Genomic DNA, 9,828 nt, shown 5'->3' with positions numbered 1-9,828 from the left:
ATTGAATACCCCTGTTTGTGTCACGATGTTTGGATGCCGATATTGGGACTGGAATCATAACAGAGCTGTTTCAGAATGTTTTCCTTAGCTTTTCCTTTTTTTATACGGTCCTTTTTTTCGGTTTATCACTTTTTAAACGCACGAAGTTCGTTCTTGTATATTTGATACAATATGAACGAAATGAATTGGACCGTTTTAGAAAAGTACAGTGTGTAGTATTTCATATTGAATATTATGTTTAATTTACCAACATAATATAATACTTAAAGTTATATTAAGTTATATTGACTTACAATAATTTCTATAGCAATATCAAAACAAATAAAATAAAACACAACAACAACAGATGGCACCAGTGACGATTAGAATTAGCCCACTAACATTTCCCATTGTTATTATTAATGACTGACATTGGGTGACATGCCCTACGATATATTTACAAAGGAACACCAAATCCAGCGCGCAAATGCTTACCTCGCTTTGGGAACCCTCTAAATAGAAATTGCGGAAACTTAATATAAATCGAATAATCCATTCTTGTGCAGGGGATGTTTTGGGAGGATAAATCTCAATCGGGGGTGAAGAGAGGCCGGCGGTGCAGCGAGCGGGAGGGTCGCAGACGGCGGTCTCGGGCTCCAGGCCGGGCCATCTGCCGCGCCATAAAATCGATATTATTTAGCAAGCGAGTGATATCGGTGATGCCGGTGTGGTGTTTTGGCTAATCACATCCGCGCCCTGCGCTCTCCGGCACTTGTAGCGTTGTTTGTGTTGTTTGTGGTGAATCAGCGATTGTAATAAATCGCTCCAATCAATGACGTACCACATTTGATACTCAGAATATTCCATTCATGTTTCTGAAAGTTTATTTTTCTGTGACGTTGGGTTTTTTCTTGTGTTGGCTTAGGGGCTTTTTTAAACTGTTCAATTAGCTCTATTAAGTAAAATAGAGTTTCTAAAACATATTTAGATTTCTTGCATCACAAAGTGATTCATTGATTTATTTGAATCATTTCAAAATCGGTGCAATTTCACTGAATGTGAATTCATACTCTAATCGAAAAATTTGCCTCGAAAGAGCTTTTGCACGAGTGCTAGATCTATACTTATTTTTATTGGAACTTTTACTGTTTGCATGTTTTAGGGTGCGTTTATAAATATGTTAGGTGTGACGTTAAGGTGAATTTCAGGGTTATGAGTAAAACAAATCATAAAATGCGAAGTCAATTGTTAAATAACGATATCTGATATGCGTCAAGCGTGTATAATCTGATTCTAGGGCATGCTATAGGTATTTTATAGTTTAACGAGGTGACACGACACCGTGTAGTTGTCACACGTACATATAATCCAATGTTCTATAAATAAAATATAATGACTAGATTCTCTAATTTTAAACCGTCTCCAAAAAGGTTATTTTGTCTAGATTTTTTTGTGTTTATTATCTCAAATATTTTTATTGGGTAAAACGAAACTATTTTGGTCTCTTTTTATTTGAAAGCTTTCAATCGTTTGAAGTTTATCGGTATTTTTTTTAATCCTTTAAAATGCGAGCCTTAGTTTATTTTTATTATATTTCGTCACGTGTAAGGCTTATAACACTGGTAGGATTAGCCTAGACAAAAAATCTGTCTCTGAAAATGTTTGAATATTTTGCTTTGAAGTCGGTTTCATAAAAAAAAATATACCTCACACATGATGCCAATGATTTCAAACATGCGCTGACTTGCACAAATGGTATTTAAAATCTGGGCAACGTTTGAATAAAATGCGCTATAAATGTGTTACAACCACGTATTTGCTGTTTTGGGTAATCTTGTTAAAGTCAATGTTTAACCTTTTCCCATAACATTATTTACAATGTAAGCTTGTAAATAATTCTAAGCACTCCACTCAGGGCAGGTCCGGGGCTCATAAACTTCTTTGATTAACTTTTGGGAGTGAGTTGGCCGAATTCAGTCGTGACATGTAAGCGAAATGACCGAATCTCTGTCGTGTTTGAATCCGAGCATAATATGTGATCCCACCAATGAATGAGATGAACTCATTGTCTTTTTTTGGGTAAAGATAAGGAAATAAGGATTTATACTTCTCTGACTAAATTTATTTAAAAATAAAACGGTTACATTACGACAACTTGAATGAAAACTTGGGAACTTGGGACCCAGAAGGTTTCTGGAACAAAATGCTTACAAGGTTTTTATTTAAATTAGTAACTCTCAGTATTGTTTTCAACTTTATTCTATTCCAGTCGAGAAAGCTGAGCTGTAGCAGATGGGTGTGACATTTATGTACTTATTTATCATACTCAAAACTACTTAATCATTAAAAGTGACGTCATGGTTTCGGTAATGACGACAAAATATTTTTAATGACCCAACAATTATTGCACGTTATGAATCATGTATTGACGGAAAGTACCTGTTCTCGTGATCTACGTCGTTAAGCGTGACGTCAAAACTGTGCTCAATGGTTCGTTCATAAGAATCGCTTAGATCTGGGCACGAATTAAGCACGTATTTCCCCAATCTGCATGTGGCAAGAATGGTGAGATAGTGAAGAGAATGTGAGTCACAGGCGGGCGCGGGCGCGGTAGAGGAGGCGGGCGCCGCGCGGCTGCCAGCGGCCTGCGGCTGCGCCGGAGCCGCCTGCAGCCGCGCGCCAACATTCCATGCGATCGTTGCCTCCCTGTGTTCGTAACCATTCTGATGCAATATTCAACTTTAACGCGTCCTTGCAATGCCGTAATTCATTACAACAAGTTTAATCGCCGTCGAGTCATTTTTATCATTTTTCTCCCTTACAGGTTCTATCACGTCTTATATCCAAGGCCACTTTGGCGACCTTAATTACGGTCAGTCTGGAGCTCTACACGTTGAGTAAGTATATAATTTTATCACCGGCTAGATAAGTACCTGAAAAGATATCAACTTTCTTGCAGCTTAGAGTTTCAACTGACAATAGCGTACCATTTATTCTGTTAAACATTAAATTTAATGTAGGTATCTTATCTCCTAGGATCGTTTCCGTCGAGTACTTCTTCAAGTGTTATATTAAACTGAGATGCCAACTTATGTATTGGGTACAGAAACAAATATGGTTCTAGTGGAGCATGTTAACGTTATACAAATAAGGTGGCGAATGTCTGTCAAGACGAGTGGCAAATTGACGTCGTCTCCGCATTTGTTCCACAGCGGCGGGCAGCGGCGGCGCGCCTTCAGCCTTGTGGCCGACTCGACAATGTCTATGTCATTGTCATTTGTTTCGTCGCTATTACTTTATTTACTCAACAAAATAAAGTCTTTTTCCAAGCACATAATAAACTCATTTTCAGGCTGTGATCAAAATTGTATTTTATTTATGGTATTTACAAAAGTGTCGACTTAAGGTATCACACGTTATAACAATTATTAAAACTACATATATACCTATTTCTATGTGTTTCATTTTCCTACTTTCTATGTATAAAAGAGTACCTATGCAATTATCATTACTTATAGGCAATAAACTATAAGGTACATAAGTACGAAACGCACTGGCAGTGGAACTCTATATTTTCCTTTAAAAAGCTATTTTACTGTACAGTAAAAAATACTTTGTTCTCACAAGTTGTGTGAATCTTAAACTGAACTCATATAATAGGAGAGTCGAGTGTCAACATTGGTTTAACAAATAAACATATCAAACGGTTTCTGGGAAATTCGGTTGTGACTAATACAAAAGTGATGTTATGAGCAGTTCGTTTTTGTTTATTTTCAGGCGTAGAACAGGAAAAATGTTCATGATCAAACTCTATGATTTAGTTTTGTAACTAAAAATAAGTCATAGGGTTCGGTCGTTCAGGATACGCAAAGTATGGCAATAACGAAGAATATTTTCGCCAAGTTTATCCATAAGCAATTTCAATCGGAAATTCTTATAGGTACCATATATGCGTTTATCTGTATAGACAGCTCGATAACCGATAACCTCTTGGCACCGAAGGTACCTGAGCCGATAGCTCGGTTAGAACTGCCGTTACTTGTAAAATCACACGCACAATCCTCCGAGCATTGTGCTGCGGCGCTTACCAGCCACCTATCGATGCATCGGGAATTCTATTTCTAATTATAGATGTAGCCGTGTTAAATAAAAGTCGACTTAATAGCTCGATACGATATATAGTAAGTACAGTGACGATTGGTAGGAATTATTTAGGAAAAACTTTATCCACAATTTGCCAACAAAGATTCCTTTGTAGTTAATTTTGCAAAAAACGGCAGGATGCGAAGTTGGAGGCGTGTCGAGTAGAGCGGCGGCGGCTTAGGGTTGTTGCGGTATAAGATACGATGAGTGCAATTAGCAGTGGCCTGAAAACTAATCGGGTCGCATACGAGCTTATCGACATGTGAGTTATAAAACATAAACGTCAGGCGGAGAGAATAGGCCGTAACTAATTGACATTGGCTCGTATTCGAACAGAAGTAAAGAAAATATCGGAATCAAGTAAACAGTTTTCCAGAGAAGGAGGTAGGCGGCATAGTGGTCCTGGCAGCCCTAGTCCCGGCGGCTCCGCGGCAACGACGGAGGCGGTGGTGCGGCGCAAGGCGCGGGGGGTGGAGCGAGCGAGGCTGCTGCGAGTGTCCGCGGCTGTCAGGCCGGACTAACCCGTCGCTCCAGGTCAGCGCTCCAGCCGGCTATTTATAGAGGTGCCCCTTAAACAGAGTAATTATTCATTGATTAGCACTGCGAGGAATAGGGGATTGCGCTTCTGATAGCCATCGCGCAAACGAGAATCGTCGCCGGCGCCGCAGCTCGTTCGGTTTGCAGCCTGCAATATACAAACTGCACCCGTAATAAAAAATTATGACATTATATTTATCCTTTGGCAGTATAAGGTACTGTAGGCACGAAACATTCCTATACCTATTAGACGTATTTCTTAGAAAACTAAATTCTCCTTCATTTATTTTTAAATTCTTGAAACTCCTTGTAGGTACTAAATATAGAGCAGTTTCTGCATTTTTCCTCGATTGTTTATTTATAAGATGAGATACGTATGCTCTACGTGAGGAGACTCGAATATACGAGAACCTAACATAAATATCCAAAATAAACAACTTGAGTTTTAATGCTGTTTACCTATATGTTTATGGTACAATATTTTACCTTTTACCATCGGTATAAACTATATGTTATGATGTACCGTTGTTTGTCGTATACTCGTAGCGAAGGCACCTGTCACCCACTATAAATTTAACATTAAGCATATTATTGATACTTATTAGAAGGTCAAAATTTTGCTTTTTTATTGTTACAGTAGTAGAACCAGTATTCGCTCATGAATGAATAAATATTGGGCCATGAATTTATTTAAATAATTAAGTGTATCTTAATGCCAATAAATCTTCCTTTTGGGCTCGCATCAGTCAAGTAAAAAACTGTTTAGATCTACTTAGCACCACTGGCTGTCATAATCAGTATCATTTTAATGTCATCATTATAAACTACTAGCCTACTCAAGACTTATATACTTAACTTATATTATTATTGTCAAGACGGATTGCAGTTAAAAGTATAGGTACAAAACGTATTAAAGATATATTTATATCTGACGCAAAATAATCGCCAACTAAACGATATTATATCTATTTTACGGTAAATACAGCTACACATTAAGGAAATTATGTTGTTTCTTCAAAACTAGTTAGATTAGAACTTGTGAGGAGACAGTAATATTAATTTACATGCTTATCGATACATTGTTGTTCAGTATTCTTATCTATGACTACATATATAACAATTTATGACATGCACCCCTTATTCACCAGTTACGCGACGCTGTCTTTTTATGATAATTAATATACATCTCTTAAAGGTATATTTTTCATGTATAAATGGCTTTGCCGTCATATTAATAGTTATGTCGATCGATATACTGGTGTTACACTGTAAATGAGTCATAATAAAAATATTCCAGTTTTACGAGTTACGTCGTATGCAAAGCGTGAGAATTTTCTTCGAATTGGGTGTCTACGCACTAATTAACTTTTGCTACAAAAATATGGAACCCGTTATAATTTAGCTCTATGTAGAACAGTGTCTAGTTTTCAAACAAGAATATTACTTGTTTTAAACGGTATGTTTTGGTGACTAATTCGATTGTAAAAATGGAAATTACAAATGAAGAGACACAACTTTGTTTGTTTGTCGTATGGTTAGTGGTCAACCTAGTGTCAAAGTTGTTCAAGCCGCCCGAGAGGCCTTTGACGTGGCTTAACGACTGTTATCTTAGTAGACAACAACCGGGACAACAACTGATATATTATATTCCTACCTTATTAACATTAACACTTAGGTTAGGTTAGGATTATTTAAATTCCATTTGACGTATGTATTACGTCTCGCATTAATGTCGATGAAATTGGCCCATATGATTGGAAGAGAGTAAACATAACGACGTTCGAGATTAACGGAACACGCTGCCATCGAATTGGCTTCGTGTCAAGATGAATATTATGTTATTATTCAAGTCATTTTTTGTCAACGTTGTGAGTTATTTACAATGGGCTCTCGTAGAGTAATAAGTACCCACTTAGTTAGCCGACTGTACTGTACATTACTCCAATTGTTTTCAGAAACAGAGTTCGAACACCTATCACGTTTTATCGAGACATCGAGGAACAATTCTCGAGCTTGACCGGTTTTATAATCGGGAAATTCGTGGAAGGCTCGCGGCGACCCTCCTGAGTTCGAGTGGTCAACTCTCTCAGCGCACGTCATCTTTTTGCGACCTGTAAGGAAAAATCATTTTGAAACTCTTAAGTTACTAAGTACTTGACGCCTATACATCATACACTTACATACTTTACATGTAATTTTAATCAGTATGCACTGGCAAATAAGTTAACAAAGATTATTGTTCCTGAATATCCACCTTCACTATAGATGCTGATGTCTATTTCAGAAATAATATTTGTCGCAACAAATAACTCTACCATCTTTAAAAATACTATCCACTTATTGATTTACAGTTAAGAAAGCCGAGTGTAATATTGTTAGAGCAGTCAATAAATTGATAATAATAGATGAGTATTAAGTGTTAGGCAGCGGAACTGGATGCAGTTCGGCGGGTGTGCGGTCTGGGGTGGACAAAATCAATAGTCGCTACCTACGAATAGCTACCACTACACCCGTGAAATGTGCACACATCGTGATTCTTTATTCCGCTGATATGTGCCGCATATCCGCCGAATACAAGCCCAACATTATTGTCTCCCGAGCAGGTGACGCCGCGCTCTCATACACTTAATATTGTGCCTCGTATATATTATACGTATGCACACTTTATGAAGTATGAGTTTTACGAGAGCCTCTGGAAATTCCCATAAGATGATATTCATCTCGCGTAATTGATGCAATTTAGAAAATTATTTTACTTTATGTGTTAGCATTTTAAAGGATGAATAAATTGTGAATAATTGCTACCTGTTTTGGACGTACGGGAGTTTTGATTCGACTAGACTGGTAGTTGACACATAATAAATGTATATTCGGAGTGATCAACTGTTGCGCTCGGATTCGGCACATAGATTAAGATTTGCACACAGAATGAGCTTGGAGAGATACGGACAACTGAAGCGTACTTAAACGGTCAACTATCAATCATATTTCCGCTACAGTTACGTCTTAAAAAAATGTATGTCACATTGCGGATGCCAAGAAAATACCCTAATAATAAATTAGCATAGTAATGTTTGAGGCCGTTATGTTAGGATTGAGTCCGCTTTAATTAATATAAAAAGTGGCGCTTACCAATGTCACTGGCCTTAGTCGACACTAACCATATCTCGTATTGAACTGTTATTAAGAAAAAACTTTTAGTATTACTTTCGTATATTCATTTTAAATCCATTAGTAGAAAAACATAAAAACTGAATATATTATACTCTGTAGAAATTAGGTAAAGCAGAAACTCTATCTTATAATACCACAATCGTATAAAAAAATCTAAGTTACACTATTCACTAAGCCTTCGCTAAAATTGTTTGATTGCTACACAAGTGTACGAATATTAATCAATCTACAAATACAACTTAGAATACACTTTATAAAAGTTTTAATAGTGAATAATCAATATCTGATAGATACCGTAATACAATAAACGAAAATATATGTTGAACAACTTTTGTACGGTTTCAATGTCTCACCTCTGACCAACTTCTGTGGTAGACTATGGCAGGTTATATTCTTGAATCGAACTAGTGATCAGTTCTATTCGTTTTGACTAAATATTTCAGATAGCCAACACACACGGCAGAGAGTAGAAACAAATAAGGCTGCGATTCTGCGTTAACTACTTTCATGTTTCTGCTTTTTATTACTCACATATTTTGTGTAATTGGCATATGTTTCTGTTTCATTTCTAGATAAGCAAGATGTTTACGTAGGCGGTATGAATAAATTATACACCACACAGTCCTTTTATTTTTAATTAAGGAAACTAGGAACTAGTCGCTGAGTTTAATTTGATTCAATTTTATAATATTCGAAAAACACGCATATCATGTTAAGTTATATTTTTTCAACATTTAAAATCGTTTTCTTACTCAAACAAGTTGATTAATAAAACCGTGTAACTACTTCATTGAGCATTAGTAACAGTATGACAGACTTGATGTTGTTCAAAACGTTCGATCATAAAATATTATTTTATTTCGCTCAGTTAAGCGAAAGGATGAAACGAGTTATTCAAATTTAATAATGTTGTTACCTCTTTAATGAGGAATTTGTCTTAAATTAATTACTGTTCTTCCGGAAAATGTAAATGTATTAATTAAAGAAACATTTTCGACATGTAACGGTCGTTATTTATATTTAAATTTGAGATTACTGTTAAAAATGCCTTCAGTTCATCAAGGACACGGTCTTATTCATATACTTACATACCACTTTATAACAAATGAGAAGAAAACTTTGTCTATACGTCTGCTACGCATTCAAGGCTAAATTGCTGAAACAATTTCAACGAGATTTATCAGTAGCTAATAAGTATCAAGAAGAATAACCAGTACCATAGCAGGCAGGTAACGTGCTTTTTAATCTACGGTTCATGGTTGACTGTTTAGGTATTTTGAAACTAAAAATATTAGGTCGGGGAATAACTCTTTTCGCATTATAGTATGTATGAACTTGTAATAAAATCTCTTTGGCTTCAAGAATAACAAATGAGTACACGGTTCATTAGGTCTCTTTCAGTGGGCTCGTGAGGTGATCCAAATATCGAGCTTTTTTGTGTAGAGAAAAGATTTTTTTACAAGTTCATACATACTATAATAAGAAAAGACTTTTTCCCCGACCTTATATGAAGTAAACTAGCTCGTTGTCAACTTGATCCAAATGATTCTCCTATGTATCTAACAATATATGTAAAACGTAATTCTGCATGTATAAAAACAGTGTATTATGTAAAACAATCGCGACGATAATTGTATAACATTGAACAAAAATGTACTGCGTGACGCGTCTGTTACGTGATTTACCTGAAGGTGACAGATCTCCAAACTATCACCTGAGTAAACTATATTTAAAGAACAATCATCGTTGCTTTGTGTAAAATCACTGCGATTAAGTTATAAACTGTGTGTAGGTTGAAATATTTTAACAGATGAAATCATTGATTACAATGTAAACGACATAAATAATCATTGAAATGCAGTAATTAATAGCGAGTTATTTATACTACGGGTGAATAGTGTTACAAGTTAAATAATCAGCAAAAATTGATTGCATAATGAGATGAATTAGTTCTTGTGTCACGGTGCATTCGGAACACGTGTTTCATTAGACATC

General features: G+C 36.1%; 1 long non-coding RNA gene across 1 annotated transcript; it reads right to left on the bottom strand.

The window, feature by feature from the left end:
* Nucleotides 1–3,454: 3,454 nt before the first annotated feature.
* LOC142972683 (uncharacterized) lies at nucleotides 3,455–8,316 on the bottom strand. The gene is made up of 3 exons (XR_012959467.1): nucleotides 8,187–8,316; nucleotides 7,792–7,836; nucleotides 3,455–6,770 (listed from the first exon to the last, which is right to left on the bottom strand). It is a non-coding gene; the product is annotated as an uncharacterized LOC142972683 (long non-coding RNA).
* Between the last annotated feature and the right edge of the window lie 1,512 nt (nucleotides 8,317–9,828).

The sequence above is a fragment of the Anticarsia gemmatalis genome, chromosome 4, assembly GCF_050436995.1.
Source record: "Anticarsia gemmatalis isolate Benzon Research Colony breed Stoneville strain chromosome 4, ilAntGemm2 primary, whole genome shotgun sequence".
In the NCBI taxonomy this organism is placed as follows: Eukaryota; Metazoa; Arthropoda; class Insecta; order Lepidoptera; family Erebidae; genus Anticarsia; species Anticarsia gemmatalis.
Note: the sequence above shows the minus strand (reverse complement) of the source record. Positions and strands in the feature narration are given on the sequence as shown.